Below are 15,922 nucleotides of genomic sequence, written 5' to 3'. Positions count from 1 at the left end.
GGCGATCAAATTTCACACCAAAAACAATGTTGGAATATAAACAAAACTGTAATTTTGCCCGTGGTTCTGTCTGTGTGTGAAACTTAATCTCTAACATTAAGGGAGGAACATAGACTGAGGGTGTTTGAGAACAGGGTGCTGAGGAGAATATTTGGACCGAAAAGAGATGAGGTGACAGGAGGTTGGAGGAAACTGCATAATGAGGAGCTTCATAACGTGTACTCTTCTCCCAGTATAATTAGTATGATCAAGTCAAGGAGGATGATGTGGGCAGGGCATATAGCACGAATGGGAGAAGAGGACTGCACACAGGATTTTGGCGGGAACCCCAGGAGGAAAGAGACCACTAGGGAGACAAAGATGTAGGTGGGTTGACATTATTAAAATGGATCGTAGAGGGATGGGACGGGGTGGTATGGACTGGACTGATGTGGCTCAGGATAGCGACCAGTTGAGAGCTCATATGAACACGGCAATGAACTTCGAGTTCCATAAAATTTTGGAAAATTCTTGAGCAGATGCACACCTGGAAGCGTCTCAAAACGGGTTTATCTACATGGAATTAGCGAGGGGCAGTGGTTCATTGTATCTTGTGCCAGAATAATTCTTTGTAAAGGAATATGGTATTTGCGGTATATTTACATCGTACACAGGTGGTTTTTTTTTCTTTCCTTGGCGCTACAGCCCCAGTGGACCTAGCCCTACGTCCATGAACTCCGTTCACTTCGGTTTTTCTAGATCTTTACACATTCGGTACGACTCCTTGGGCGAGTGATCAGCTCGTCGCAAAGTCTCTACCTGTAGACAAACACAGAAAACGCACACAAACATCCATGCCCTGAGTGGGATTCGAACCCACGATCAAGGCTTCCGAGCGAGCGAAGACAGTACATGCCTTAGACCGCTCGACTACCGTGACCAGCATACAGGTGCTGTACACACTACAAACTTTATAAACAAAATCTACTTTATACAAATGTTGAAACAAAGATTACTACTTTTAAAACAAGCTAGGAAATGTACGCATAGAGTAACAATTTTGGTGATTCCTCTGTCATTTGATCCTAGATTTTCAGTTCTTAAAAGTGAACTTTTCATGTTCTCAATAAAGAGCGTAAAAAGTGGCGCTGGGAAGAGTGGACAACAACTAGGATGGATGTGCATAAAGACTTCGCCTACGACTCCGTATTTAGGTTCTTAGCTAAGTACAACTTCTACTTTGCAAAAGACTGTTACGTGCATATGGACTGATGCACAGGGTTACAACAATTGCCATTTTCGCAATGAAGAGAAATACAAATGTCATTCAAGTGCTCAGTGTTAGGTACAGACTTCTAAAAGCAAGATTTTGATATTAAATCGGGTTAAGAAGAGGCACAGTGAGAGATAATGTCAAGAAGGGCGTAGTGATGTGGAGTTCAGCTACAGGACACCTTGGCGCTAAACGCATGCAAGTGGTTTCATTCATAGGCCGTCTACCTCCCCGACAAACAGCTCCGATGTCCGCTGTCTAGACAGCAGACCTGATCTGGACATGGAAAACTACACAGAATTGCAAACTCGTTACCAGGAATCGAAACCAGGCCGTCTAGTCCGTGGTTACTTACTGTAATTACAGCTATCATTATCCACAGTAGTAAAAGAAGATAAATGTAGCCCTGCGCACCATGCCATGAAAGCGTAGGGAGAGTGGAGGTATAGCTCCACTATCCTTGATCTCGGCACTAGACAGAGTCGAATGGTCAGCTTCATGCCCCGGAAGAGCACACGGTACCCATTCGATAGAAAGTTGGGTCGGCCCTAGAGCTGATCTGGACGCTGTTGAGTATAGAAGAAAAACTTGGCCCTGCTGGGAATCGAACCCTTGCTGTCAAGTCCGTAACCTGTCGCTATACATACTGAACTATGCCGGATCCAATAGGGCCTACACTGCGACGCCTTCATTTCACCAGAATAGCAATCAGGCTGTATAAGAATTAATTTGATACTATTGTGGATGGTATCAATATTTTGTACAACTGAGATTAGGCAAACGTCATAGTACAAGCCTCACTGCAACCGGCCAACAGAACTTCAGTTTAGTCGGTAGGTCTTGCATTAACTCGTGCGTGCGGCATGTTACATACTGTTAGGAACACACGGCCGCACGGCATTCATGACTGGCTGGAAGTGTTCTAATAGGTGAATGACCCCTACGGAAACTCTGAAATGGGGGAGGGGCGGTCATATATCCTAAGGAATCTTGTGGCATACCAAGACAAAAATGTTAGCAACTGCTCATACTATAAATAATATAAATCATTCACTGCCCCTATGTTTATACGGCCAGTCAGTCCAAAGAATACCTACAACGTTGTGATTGTCAAGAACATAGACTGTAGTATCATCTATATTTTCAACCCTTTTTATATAGTACATAATATTTGCAGAGATGACGTTATAACATGATGAACAAGAAGGAATGACGGAAACGTTTCTAGAAGAAGAGCAATATGTTCTTGTTTGCTTGCAATGATACACAACCAGTTATTAAATTATGTGCTTCAAGGTCACGGCAGAATCGTCAGCGTTCTTGGGCCAAAACGATTTGTGAAGAGTTCTCACTTCAACCTGCTATAACACTTTCTTTTGTGATAAGATCGGTGAGATATCTTCTTGGATACATCGTGTTGCCCGACGAAAGTCAACAGACATTTCGGAGGAAAATACCGTCTCCGTCTTCAGGGTTGAATAGTAAGGAAACCAAGAAATCCGCGAGAAGCAAGCAGCAGACAGAGGCCTGTGAATTCTATCTGATTCATGCTGTTCGGATTATTGTGCAAACCCTGAAACCAGAAGTGACCTGTTCCTTCGAAACGTCGGATATTTTCAACGGGCACACGGAGTCATAAGCCACAAGAGAGAATTCTTCGTAACCACAGCTGCAAAAACCTCAAATCCTACAATAGTATGTCTCTACACACAGCAAAAATGCTTGATAATTTACAAAGAAATTGGATGAAATTTATGAAAATTTAAAATTCTAGATTTGGATGGTTTAACTGATATAAAAAGAACTGTAATAACGTCCGCAGCGTTAAAATCGTGCTCAACATGGTACAGCGTCGAGAATCAGGCGTTCTACTTACAAGTAGAGAGACTAGGATATTGGCTGGACGAGAATTGGGCTTCGATTCTAGGCGGAAGGGGGAGCCTTTCTCTTCGGAACCGCGTCAAGATCGACACTAGGGCTCACTCAGCGTCCTATCCAGTGAGTATGGGGCGCTCTTTCCCCGGGGATAAGCCGGCGGAGGCGTGACGTTAACCGCTCACTTCCATTTAGTAAGCCATATTGCGAAAGAATAAAATTATACATCAACAGAATTGTCGTGGCTCAAATTGGACCATAGCGCTAACCCTGCACTGTCTTCGCTTGCTCAGAAGCCGGGATCGTGGGTTCGAATCCCCCTCAGGGCATGGATGTTTGTGTGAGTTTTTCTGTGTTTGTGTACAGGCAGAGGCCTTGCGACGAGCTGATCACCCGCCCAAGGAGTCCTACCATATGTGTAAGATCTAGTAAAACCGAAGTGAAACGGAGAGTTTCACACCTCGACACTAGTTGGAGGTGAGTGGTAAGCTTCACGCCCCTGCCGCTTTACCCCAGGGAAAGAACCCCCCCTACCCAATGGATAGGAGGCTGGGTGAACACCAGAGCCGGTCTGGACGACTACTGGAACTCGAACTCCGACCCCTCGGTCGTCCAGTCCGTAGCCAGTCGCTATACCGACTATGCTATCTCGGCTCCTTATCTTCATATGACTATCTTAAACTGAAAACCACACTGGAAAACATTTCAAACTGAGGAGTTTCCGAAATTTCTAAGTTATTTGTATTTCAACACCTTTCAACCCAAAAGGTTGGTGGAAGTTCTTTTCTGACTAGGTTCTTACTGGAACCTGATTACAGCAGCCACAATCCATTTAGGCATGACCGGAACCCTTAATTTTCTGGTACACTATATTTCTAGCTATTATTCAACGGAGAAGGATTACATCAGCGGTACAGATATAAAGGAAACCGGATATCAGTATCAGACATCTGTTCGAAGACCGACTGGAAGAGGCTACTTCAGGGACAACAGCTGACGAATACTGGTCGGATCTTGGATAAACAGGTATGGGCTGAACTGGCGTAGAACAAGCAACGTTACGAACCTTCGAAAGTTCGGGCCGGGTATGCATTTGTGGTGAACTATGCAAGCGGCGCATGCTTCAACTTGTAGTAGACAATGTTATAAAGGTATTCGACGCCACAACACACAGTGAACAGTGGGGAAGGAAACTCCTTCCCCTACCAAGGATTGTTCCCCAAGGAAAATCATGAAAACCGCTGTACATCCAAGACCCACCCGTCCGTAACTCTTAGGATCAATTTATTCAACACAAGTCTGCTTAACTGAATTCCCTAAGCAACTGCTGTTGCCATTAAATCGTGATAATCCCCTGTGGTCATATTCGGCTTCACAGGGCACCATTTCCCTCTTTCCCACAGGACCAGTCCTGTTCAGTGACGGTTCTTCTTACTACGGCTTGACCTCATACGGCAAGTCATAGTTTGTAACAGGAAAACTCCTGCATATTAAAAATGAACTGAAGTGCCACAAAGTGAAACCAGGATAATAATAATAATAATGAGGGGCGACGAAAAGTGGTTATTTATTAAATTTATCGATACCCACTCTTGAACCAGATATTACTTAAATTTATTACATAGCCCTGTTAACAAAATTAGACACAATAAAACTGTTCATTACATTCTGCCAAAGCGGTGATCATGCTTCTGAACTGTGAACACCAGACTTCTCAAGTCTTTGTGTAATCTCATTATTTAATTTATCAATTTCAGTTCCAAGAGTTTATGCTTTATGAATTTCGATATTCTGAAATCAATGATTACCACAAGCTAACTTCGTTGCAGATGTTAAGATGCAGAAGTCTGGTGTAAGCTGGTGTCCATTGTCGGCTATCCTAGCATTCACTACCTGTGAGGGAGCGGCAAGTTCTCTGTTGCTATACGATTCGACTGTATGTCGGTATTGTTCTGCTCTGAAAAGAGTTGCGAACACACCATCGATCAGAGGACAGCTTGTGAATAAAAAGATATATCGACCTTCAAAATGGCTGCCTATATTTTTAAGGTTACTACCGCCGTTATCCTGTTCCCGACTCTAAATTTGTGGACGGTAAGACAGGCATTGTCTCCAAAATATACACAAGGCACAATAATGCTCAGCCTATTTTCCTTGTTGCCCAAGACCATACAATGGATGGCATATGTTTCTTCGAAACATCGATAACGCGCCAAACACCCGAGCAGGCTTTTTACTATCAGATCCGACGAATGTTCCCTTGTCTAATGATGTGTAAGGGCAGAAATTGCGTTTGCAAACGAGAAGCATGAAGTATTGAGAGAGAAGTCCTTAGTTATTGAAATCGGAGAGAACTGGGTCCCTGCATGACCATTATTTTACTGAGAGGATTATACAGACTTAAGTGGGAAGCAGAGCAGTCGCGATTAGCAAGCGGAAAGATGACACAAAGTTCCACATTTTTACAAATGTCACCTGAACAAATGGGACAGTCAAACCTAGAAACTGAAAATGATGTAACATACAGATTTACGCCTCAACAAAATTTCCTACATATGCAGACATCGCTGTACATGGATATCCCCAAATATAAATTTAAAGTTCTGTGACGTAATCGTGTTGTCACTTCTCGATACAAGACCATATGTTTATACAGAATACGTACTGCCTCCCCAACCAAATTAAATCCACATGGGCAGTCACAGCGATCCGTTACTTAGCGGGATAAAATCGAAAAGGAAATGAAATATTTCGCATGGCTGCAAAGTCGTTTTCCACTCTGACAAAATAAACCTCAGCAAGCAGGCTTATGACATATTTTAGGCGTTCGTTATAAAGTAAAAACACAGCTTCTTACGTGGAGGTCATGCCTGTCCGACTGTTTGAGAAATATCATCAGCGCCTGAACCGCTGGATTACTGTTGTTGTTGTTGTTGTTATATTTTTTGTATTTGTTTTTTTGTACTTGTTTTTTAATTATTTTTATGTAATTCTATGTACTCATTCTAACCTTTTAATTGGCCTCTGTGCTGTTAAGTTGTACATAATTAAACATGAATTGAATTGATTTAAATTAGAATGTTGAGCTGCCACACGAATTAATAAGAATTAATTGGGTTATTATTATTATTAACTTCTATGTGTGTATGTATGTGTATTGTCCTTTCTCATCACACAATGGAATAACCATTCGAAATGTACTTATTTTATTTTCTCGCCTGTTAAGGCTAAATTTTTTTCCTTTTCTTTCCTTTTCTTGGAATTGTTACTAATTTATTGATATTGTATAGACTGTCATATTTTTTATTTTGCTCTTTAATTTTTGTGTATTTCTATGTACTCGTGCTAACTTTGTAATTGGCCACTGTGCTGTTAAGTTTGCACATAAATAAACACGAATTGAATTGATTATTATTATTATTATTAGTAGTAGTAGTAGTAGTAGTAGTATTATTAGTATTATTAAACCATAGAGGTCCACAAGGAAGTCTACATTACACGAGTTTATACATAGCCTTCATTTATATTCTGAACTATTAACGGAATTTTTATGACATTCAACATTAAATACGTATATATAGCGTCGGTTCGTCGTTTTGATTTTTAACCATACTGACCGATTACAAAGGATACTTTACCCTTAGTCATAAGCGAAATTTCCATGTCAAACATACCGTAAACTGCCAGTCAAAATATTCCTCAAATTCACTGTGAGAGATCAGACCACAATATTGTGACTTTAATCGATTACAGAGCCTACTTTACAAAAAGTCACCAACTTTTTTTTATTGCTAGTGGGGTGGGACCAAGCCCCTTGTACTGCGGCCACTTCTGGCCTGATGTACCAGCCCCAGATGATAGGTGAGGGTGATTGTGGAGCAATTGGTGGAATGAAGATTGGAAGGGGAAACCGAAGTACTCGGAGAAAACCTTCCCCAGAGCCACTTTGTCCACCACAAATCCCACTTTTCCAGACCCGGGATCGAACCCGGGCCGCCGCGGTGGGAAACCAGCGACTAACCGCTTGAGCTATGGCGCGGCCTAAGACACCAACTTTATGTAGCATATCTTAACTCGTTATTCAAACTTCAACAAAATTCTACATGAAGGGCCTCTGCATAACGTTAGTAATCCATTCAAAATTTCTGCTATACTCACCAATTACAAAGTCTGCTTAATGTAAGGTCATACACGAGCCATTCCATGTACTCCATTAAACCGTTTCACAGATTTTGTTGCAATTCGATATGCTTTATAAATATACATTTTACTTCCCATTGAATATATTGTGTATTTTTCTGAAATACTGTTTATAAACCTGTCATATGGAAACTTAATAAACTGCGAAGAACTTCGTTTAGAATTTTGTGTACTGCATAATGGATTATATTCTTTGCGGTCTTATGCTGTTGAAACATGAATTCTGCTTGACTTATCTATACCATCGTCTCTTCATAAAATAAAGCGGCCTCAAGTAAGCTTTCTAACTGCAAGTAGCGTCACTGGCAATTCTGTACATTGCAATTTCCTTTCCAATGTACATTCGTGCATCAAACGAAGTGAATTGCTGCTCTGGCAAATCAAATACAATATGCAACAAGAATTCATTATACCCTCCAGATCTAGCGTTCAGGTTTAGCTATCCATTGTGTGCCACGAGTGCGAATGATATTTACAATAGTTCTGTGCCTTTGTAGGACCAACGACTGTGTCTTGCACAATCCTTTTCGTAGCGCTTCAAGGTTCAGAAGCCCCTTACGTGAAATGCGAGACTCCATTAAAATAACGTCCTGAAAAAGAAACGTACGTCTACTTTTTGTTGAGGGACAAAACTGCATGTCAGCAACATACTCACATTATACACTTCTGTTCCATGGTCTTATAAAAAGGCCTCCATAAGAGATCACAGACACGCTACTGTTCCCCATTAACATCTTCATAATTTACAGCGTATCCATAAGACTTTCATCGCGTGTAAAAGTACAGGAATTAACAAGTACATGGGGGAGTGTTTTCACGATGTTTGATAAAGTGTTAGTTTGCGACGTGCTGCAAGAAAATAATTCAGTTTCCAAAATACCATTCCCCAGAGTAATGATCTTTATAAATTCGGCTTTGTTAATGGAGGACAGGGGACACAGAGACACGGCATGCCACTGCACTCCCTCCCCCGATTCCATCGTCAATACGGAGTCCGAAACAATTCGGAGCGCCTGGCAATTTTACTTCAGAATTTCAGTCTTGTTTGCTGTAACATATGAAGAACTGAACTTCGTAATTCGCTCGGCGTCATATTAGACAAGAACTGAATTCGAAGGGGGGCGCGCGGTAGCGTAGTTGGTTGAGGCACTATGCTACAAGCGGGAAGGTCGCGAGTTCGATTCCCGATGAAGTGGATTTTTTTTCAACGTACCTAATCCTTTCAGCCGCACTATGGCCCTCGGGTCGACTCAGCCTCTAACAGAAATGAGTACCATGAATCTTCNTGCGGGCGGCGACGGCGCGCCACATAAAAAAAAAAAAATGCACACAAGACGGGGGGGGGGGGGGGGGGGGGGGGTAAATGGCGGCCGGTGCGTAAGGCTGACAAACTTACCGCCATCTGTGGGCCGACTGTCTAGAGAAAATGTGGGAGCCTCGACATCTCACAACCTTTTTTACCTTTGTTGGTTGAGGGGCTATTCTACAACCCGGAAGGTCGCGGGTTCAAGTCCCGATGGGGTCATTGGATTTTTTCAATTGACCTAATCCTTCCAGTCGCACTATGGCCCTGGGGTCGACTCAGCCTCTAACACAAATGAGTAACAGGAATTAATTAAATAATTTTCTTGGGGAGTAAAGCGCGGCCAGCGCGTAAGGCTGACAACCTTACCGCCATCTATGAGCCGATTGTCTAGATATGTGGAACCTCATGTCTCACAACCCTATGGGCCTTCACGGCCTGTTACAGGGATAGCAATATTTTTTTTTTTACTGAATTCGACAAACGGCACATTTTTAACTTATTTCTTGAGTTCTTAAGAAAATATGAAAATGTACGCGCGGCATGTGAGTATGTCTGTGAGTACGTGCGTGCGCGCGGCTGAGTGTATGCTTGTGTGAGCGTGGCTCAGTAAATTTCCAATGAACTGGCCAGCTTGTAAGAAATACCATTAAAGTTCCCTGCTGTCTACATCATCAACATGGTGGTGCGAACTGCCGACCTGAGAGAACCCCTCAACGCTATCAAATGCAGACCTAAGATTCAGAAATTGTACGATTAAAAATATTCTATTATTATTCTATTAAAATAAATCACATGAAATTAACATGTGCATTTAACCTGTTACTGTATACGAATCATTGCAATTTTTATATACACGTATATGGTAGGCAGATTTGTTCACAAGAGTGTCATTATATAATGGCACATCGAAAGCACTCTTGTTTAGCAAATCTGCGTTAAAGGTTACAAATACAATACGGTAATAACACGTCAGTTCAAGTCCGACAAGCTTCGTGTATAAGAAAAAGCCGTCACAAATATGTAACACTGATACTCCACAGGCTAATATACACAAGCTGAAACTGCCATTCTCGTAAGTAACTCTTTTATTTACATTTAGACCAGTACACAGAAAGGCATGAGTACGTTTAATTGTTTCTGTATTCTAGCATTCCTCATTTTCTTTTTTGCAGGCTCACCTGTGGAGGCTGATGGACGCAAGCGTGACCGATAGATCGCCCACGAGTCGCTGTTAAGAGCGGTAATGAAGCGAAAAACTGATACGCTTGTGAAGAAAAGCGGAACGTGCTCCTTGCATTTTCCAGAAGGGGCGGAGATAAGTAAGGATTAGGGGAAACAGTGGCCATGATAGTGGTCCCAGAATTCAGTTTCAGATCTTCACAAATACCGGAGAAATGCAGTACAATGGAACCAACTTCCCTGAAATGCGGAAATATATTTATTTACATTTATCCAACAACTCAGTGAACATTTCGGAGCACATATCGCCGCTTTATAGGTTTCCCGCTGAATAATGAATTGGAAATGGTGCTGAAAGAAATAGCCGTGATGTAATTCGAGAAACCACCCTGATATTTGCTCGGAGTGCCTCAGTAAAACAATAAAACCCTCAATTTCTTTATTAGAGTCCGTCACAACACAACAATATAAGGTCAAGACTAAAATTAGCTTGGCTACATGTTTCGGCTATTAAAGCCATCATCAGGCAAACACATGATTACCATATTCATACACTACTGAACTGCAAATGTGATGGCAAAGCTGGGTAATTGATAATACATTATAAAATACATGATATAAAAGTACAATGGACTATAAACTTATTAAAACGGAAGTTATGACATCGTATATCATCAAGTCAGTTTGTTGCAATTTTGTTATGTTCTTGCGGACATAGTGGTATATTCAGACTTGTATATATGTAATAAGCCGGTCACGGTAGCAGAGCGGTCTAAGGCATGCACTGTCTTCGCTCGCTTGGAAACCGGGATCGTGGGTTCGAATCCCACTCAGGGCATGGATGTTTAGTTTGTGTGTGCGTTTTTCTGTGTTTGTGTACAGGTACAGGCCTTGCGACGAGCTGATCACCCGCCCAAGGAGGCCTACCGAATGTGTAAGATCTAAAAAAACCGAAGTGAACGCAGAAGTTCATGGAGGTAGGCCTAGGCCCACTGGGGCTGTAGTGCCAAGGAAAAAAGAAAATATATACATGTAATAAACTGCTTGGGGGCCTGTGGTACAGATGTAATATAGTTTTGATGTTAACTGTATAGCCGCTGCCCCATCTTACAGTGTATTTGTCCGTTCTGTAGGGAGTATAGATTGCAATATAGAGCTGCAGTCTATATGTGTTTGCCTGATGATGGCTTTACGAGTCGAAACATGTAGCCAGGCTAATTTTAGCCTTGACCTTTATATTGCTGTGTTGTGACAGACTCTAATAAAGAAGTTGTATATAATAACAAAACAGGATACACGAAATGAAGAAAAATAAAACCCTCATTTAGGCCAGAGACTTTATAGGTGTGCTACGTACTCGAGTTTAACGTTTGGTGAAAACGTTATTAAATTAAACTTTTCATAATATCTGTCCACCCGTTCCCCTCTTATCCATCCGGCCATCAATTGATTCACCCACCACGGTACAGCTTGTACTCCCCACCAAATTTCATTTGGACAATCAAACCATAGAAGATGGGTAGCGCCATAACTCAAGCGGTTAGTCGCTGGCTTCGATCCCGGGTCTGGTAAAGTGGGATTTGTGGTAGACAAAGTGGCGCTGGGGCAGGTTTTCTCCGAGTACTTCGGTTTCCCCTGACAATCTTCGTTCCACCAATTGCTCCACAATCACAATCACCCTCACCTATCATCTGGGGTTGGTACAATAAGCCAGAAGTGGCCGCAGTTCAAGGGACTTAGTCCCACCCCACTAGAAATAAAAAATAAATAAAAAACTCCACAGAAGATGGGACGAGCCGGACATGTACCAGGCATGGTACAGATGAGATATGCGTACGAATTTTTGGTCGAAAAACATGAAGGCAAATGACCACTTAAGAGATTCAGGAATATGTGAGAGGGTAATATTAGACTACTTTCGTGAAAGTAGTGCGTGATGGTGTGAAGCGGATTCATCTGGCTCAGGATAAAGTCCCGTGGCAGGCTCTTGCGAACACGGTAATGAACAGTCGGGTTCACTGGACACAGATCAAGACAAGTTCTGCCTAACGGGCTGAACCTAGTAGGATCGTTTTTCTCCTTACACTTGTTGAGGGACAAGAATCCAGTTCCCAGAAACGCTATGTGTATCAAATAGACCTTAGACAATGGGAAATGTCAATGCAGTTTTCGTACAAAAAGTCCAGAGTAATGTGAATATAAGTCCAGCAAGCTTGCACTGGAATGTGGCTTCGGTCTCAGATTCTAAAAAATATTTTGCATCGCAGAAATATCTTCTTGAGAAATGAATATCCAACAAACTATGGAACGCTAAGCATTTAAATCCTAAATACTTCTTCAAACTGCATATTTTGAAGAAAAATGTTAAAAATCAGAGACAACTAAATAATAATTACCTTATTCCAATGGGATAGAACGTCAGATTAACTGATTTATTAAGTGGGGGAATACGCTTTGGGATATGTATTTTATTACAAATTGAATGAAAGTACTTATTTCTTAGGTAGGCACTAACATCAAAATTCTTCCCTAGAAATACACACGCGAGGAACATCGTTTGGGAACTGCTTACCTAATCCGAACAATCTAACTACCCACTCGTCTATCGAGACACATAGCGGAATGGTAAGTGAACATCACTGCTGGCCCTTCAGGGATCATAAGGCCTCTATGGGAACAGAGCTCTCAAAACAACCGTCTTCCAGTCCACGTGGACAAGCAAGCAGGGAAGCCTCTTCAGCTACCCGAGAGCCTCACGACGCCTTTGTCATCATTCGCATAAGCGTATAGTACATAAAAGCCCATCCCAGCCTTTCATCTGCGTAATTAATGCGAACGTAATGAATTTAAATATCATGCTGCCCAAGCTGGTAGCCTCAGAAACTGCGGTACAGCGTTGCGCTGTGATAGCCGTGGTCAAGCCATATTCGGAACCTCCATTCAGGAGCGTTGCTGTTGTGTTAATATGGTTCAACAATAACCCTAAGTCTGAGGCCGCGCCATAGCTCAAGCGGTTAGTCGCTGGCTTCCCATCGCGGCTGCCCGGGTTCGATCCCGGGTCTGGTCAAGTGGGATTTGTAGTGGACAAAGTGGCGCTGGGGCAGGTTTTCTCCGAGTACTTCGGTTTCCCCTGCCAATCTTCATTCCATCAATTGCTCCACAATCACCCTCACCTATCATCTGGGGCTGGTACAATAGGCCAGAAGTGGCCGCAGTACAAGGGACTTAGTCCCATCCCACTAGCAATAAAAAAAACCCTAAGTCTGACGGCTATATCGCAAAGAAGAAAACTGGCTCACATGAAAGTGTTTACAAACTGTAGTATATCATTTGTGATGCTTGTCCACGTTATTCTAATAGTCTTCTGCTGGTTACACAGTACGAAGAAACGGATGTTTATTTGCTTCGTCAATCATTGTCTTCCTCCTGCCTCTCAACAGTCACCACACTTCCGTACTAACACATATTTCAGCTTCGCCCAGAGAAACGGTTCCCAAACTGGGTTCCGTGAGAACTGGTAAAGAGTTCTAATATACTGACATCCTAGAATCAAGATGTTAAGCGTATTGACCTTTCTGGCTTACGAACCGGTAAATAAGCGGCAGGGATCTGTGGGCCGGTACAGACCGTCTGAAAGACATTCTTTGCAATGTAAGAATTACTGTCCCTCAATGATAATAACGGCGAAGAGAGTCATCGGTTTCGATTATAAAAAAAAGTTGGCTACAGTGGCATACAAAATAAATTTCCCCGTCGCTTTGTAACGGAAAGAGGACCAGCCGTAACTGGCATACCTTGTTGCAGAACAGAAAGACGGATGGTGGAGGGTGATGGCTCTGGAAGCCACAGATGGCACTAGTGGTAGATACTACACGTCTTCACAGGTTGATCAGTGATTGAGATTAGCGCCTTTTACGGGACTGAGGACGGAAACAGATCCAGTTTCCGAATCGCAGTGTCTTCTATTTTCTACAATACCGGACCATGGAAAAAGTCCAAAAACCCAGTAATTCTGTGTGTTATACACCCTCGTCAGAACCCTTCAGAATCTACTCCCCCAAACTGCCTATTGATGTTTTCCCCTCCAGCCTCCTCTGGCCTACGACAGACAGTCCGAAGCGCTTATCGTCAGCGAGGGTTATCACAAATTTCCTACAAATGCAGAAGCCACCTCCAAAAACTAAGAACCAGAATACAAAGAAAAGTACGTCGAGTGACAAATTTGCTTTTTATTAATAAAACGACAACTGAAGCTGTACATATAAATAACAGCCAGTTTCTATCAAGTTCGTGGTAAAACCATTGGGCCATTGCTAGGATACGGGAAAATGTAAAATATCTTCTGCCGTTTCTAGAATCCCCGGGGAAAACTAACATTGAGAGGAAACGGGGATAGAAATGAGAGGGTGAACAAATGAAAGGAAAGGCGAAGGACGGAACGAGATAAAAAGGTAAAGTTATCCCTGTACTCCTAATAGGACGTGAAGACAGACTTGTGAATGTCGAGATTCTCACATTTTCTAGACAATCGGCTCAGATGTGGCAGTGTCAGCCTTAAGGGCCGGCAGCCCTTTACCCCCAGGAAGATTCCTGATACTCATTTCTACTAGAAGGTGAGTCGACCCCAGGCCCATATTGCAGCTGGAAAGATAAGACCAACTGAAAAAATCATATGACCTCATCGGGAACCGAACCCGAGACCTTCCGGCTTGTAGCACAGTGCCTCAACCAACTGTATTACAGCGTAACCCCGGAAGGAGATAAAGGTACGGAAATAATGAGGGAATTGATTTAACATGAAGCCGAGGAAGGATGGGAGGAAATGACTAACAGGATGGATAAATAAAAGAGAGAGAAGGAAAAACCTAAATGTACGAAAGGGGGAGCGAGACAGAAGAATGGGGCGAGAGATTTGAATTAACAAAAGGAGAAAGAAGAAGAGAGGAAGAAGGCAAGGAATGGTGACAGGATGAACAATCAAAAGTGATGCAAAAGCAATGTGGGAGAGTAGAAGGAAAGAGATAAAGTTATGAAAGAAATTACTTTTCCCGTTACCCGTGACGGATCGTGTGCTGTGGCAATATAAGAGAGAGCCTTCATGAAAACTTCAGGTGTCATGGCGAACAGGCGACCGGAGTATGTGGAGGCTGGGATTATCACTATGAACATCTGGGTGAACAGAATGGCTAGATTAGAATGAAGCATAAAGCGGTAGGCTGGAAGGGAAAGCATCACAGTAACAGCCCGAGGGACATAAAACGGGGATTATTATATGGGTCGTCTTTTCATGGTCTCGGGTATTTGAGAATGCATAAAAGCAGCAATGCAAAACACAAACTATTTAGTCTCTAAAAGTAACTAAAGAAAAAGAAAATGTCGCTGCTTCTAACGCAGAATTCTTTTCAGTTCCACATTCGGCAGAGCATTTCATCTTCTGCTAGCTTCAGTTGCTTCGGCTCCTTTCAAAGCAGAGCTTACTTAGGCCTCCTCATTTCCAACGTAACGATGTATAGACTCAACAGAACAAACACAAAGTAATTCTAAGCATTCGACTTTATTTGCTTCAGCATAAAAGACATCCACTGGCCGTCCATACATAAAGCCTTTTATTTGCTGTAGGGTTTGTCGGTGTGTTTCGTAGCCCAACTAGTTCTGAGCGCATACTCGTCGACATTTTGGAAGCACTGCACCTCGAGTCCACGTACTTGTAAATTCAAATTTAGCTCTGATTCGATGCAATACCGAGAGCCGGGATAGCGCAATCGGTATAACGACTGGCTACGAAGCTGAATAACCAAGGGGTCGAGTTCGAGTCCCGGTGAGGGCAAGAATTTTCAATTCTTCATGTCGAACAGACCCGGCTCTCTTGCCCACCCAGCCTCCTATTCAATGGGTACCAGTGGCTCATTTCCCAGTGGTAAAGCGGCCGAGGCGTGAAGGTGATCACTCACCTCCAGCTAGTGCCGAAATCAAGAAAACGTAGGTCTATACGTATACTCCCCCAAAGTCTTCATGGCGCAGTGCTTATTTAGTTGTGCGCATGGATACCTTTACATTTCATTTATTTTTTCGATACAACACTAACTCCATGGGCTGAGAGGCCTCCGTAG

The 15,922-nt window shown here is 42.6% G+C and overlaps 1 protein-coding gene across 1 annotated transcript in view; it reads right to left on the bottom strand.

Annotated features, from left to right (window-relative positions):
• The window catches only part of LOC111865375 (ribonucleoprotein PTB-binding 1), a 340,824-nt gene that overhangs the window by 303,793 nt on the left and 21,109 nt on the right, over nt 1–15,922 (bottom strand). The gene's annotated exons all lie outside the window — the stretch shown is intronic.

Source organism: Cryptotermes secundus, unplaced genomic scaffold (assembly GCF_002891405.2).
Source record: "Cryptotermes secundus unplaced genomic scaffold, Csec_1.0 scaffold164, whole genome shotgun sequence".
NCBI lineage: Eukaryota > Metazoa > Arthropoda > Insecta > Blattodea > Kalotermitidae > Cryptotermes > Cryptotermes secundus.
Note: the sequence above shows the minus strand (reverse complement) of the source record. Positions and strands in the feature narration are given on the sequence as shown.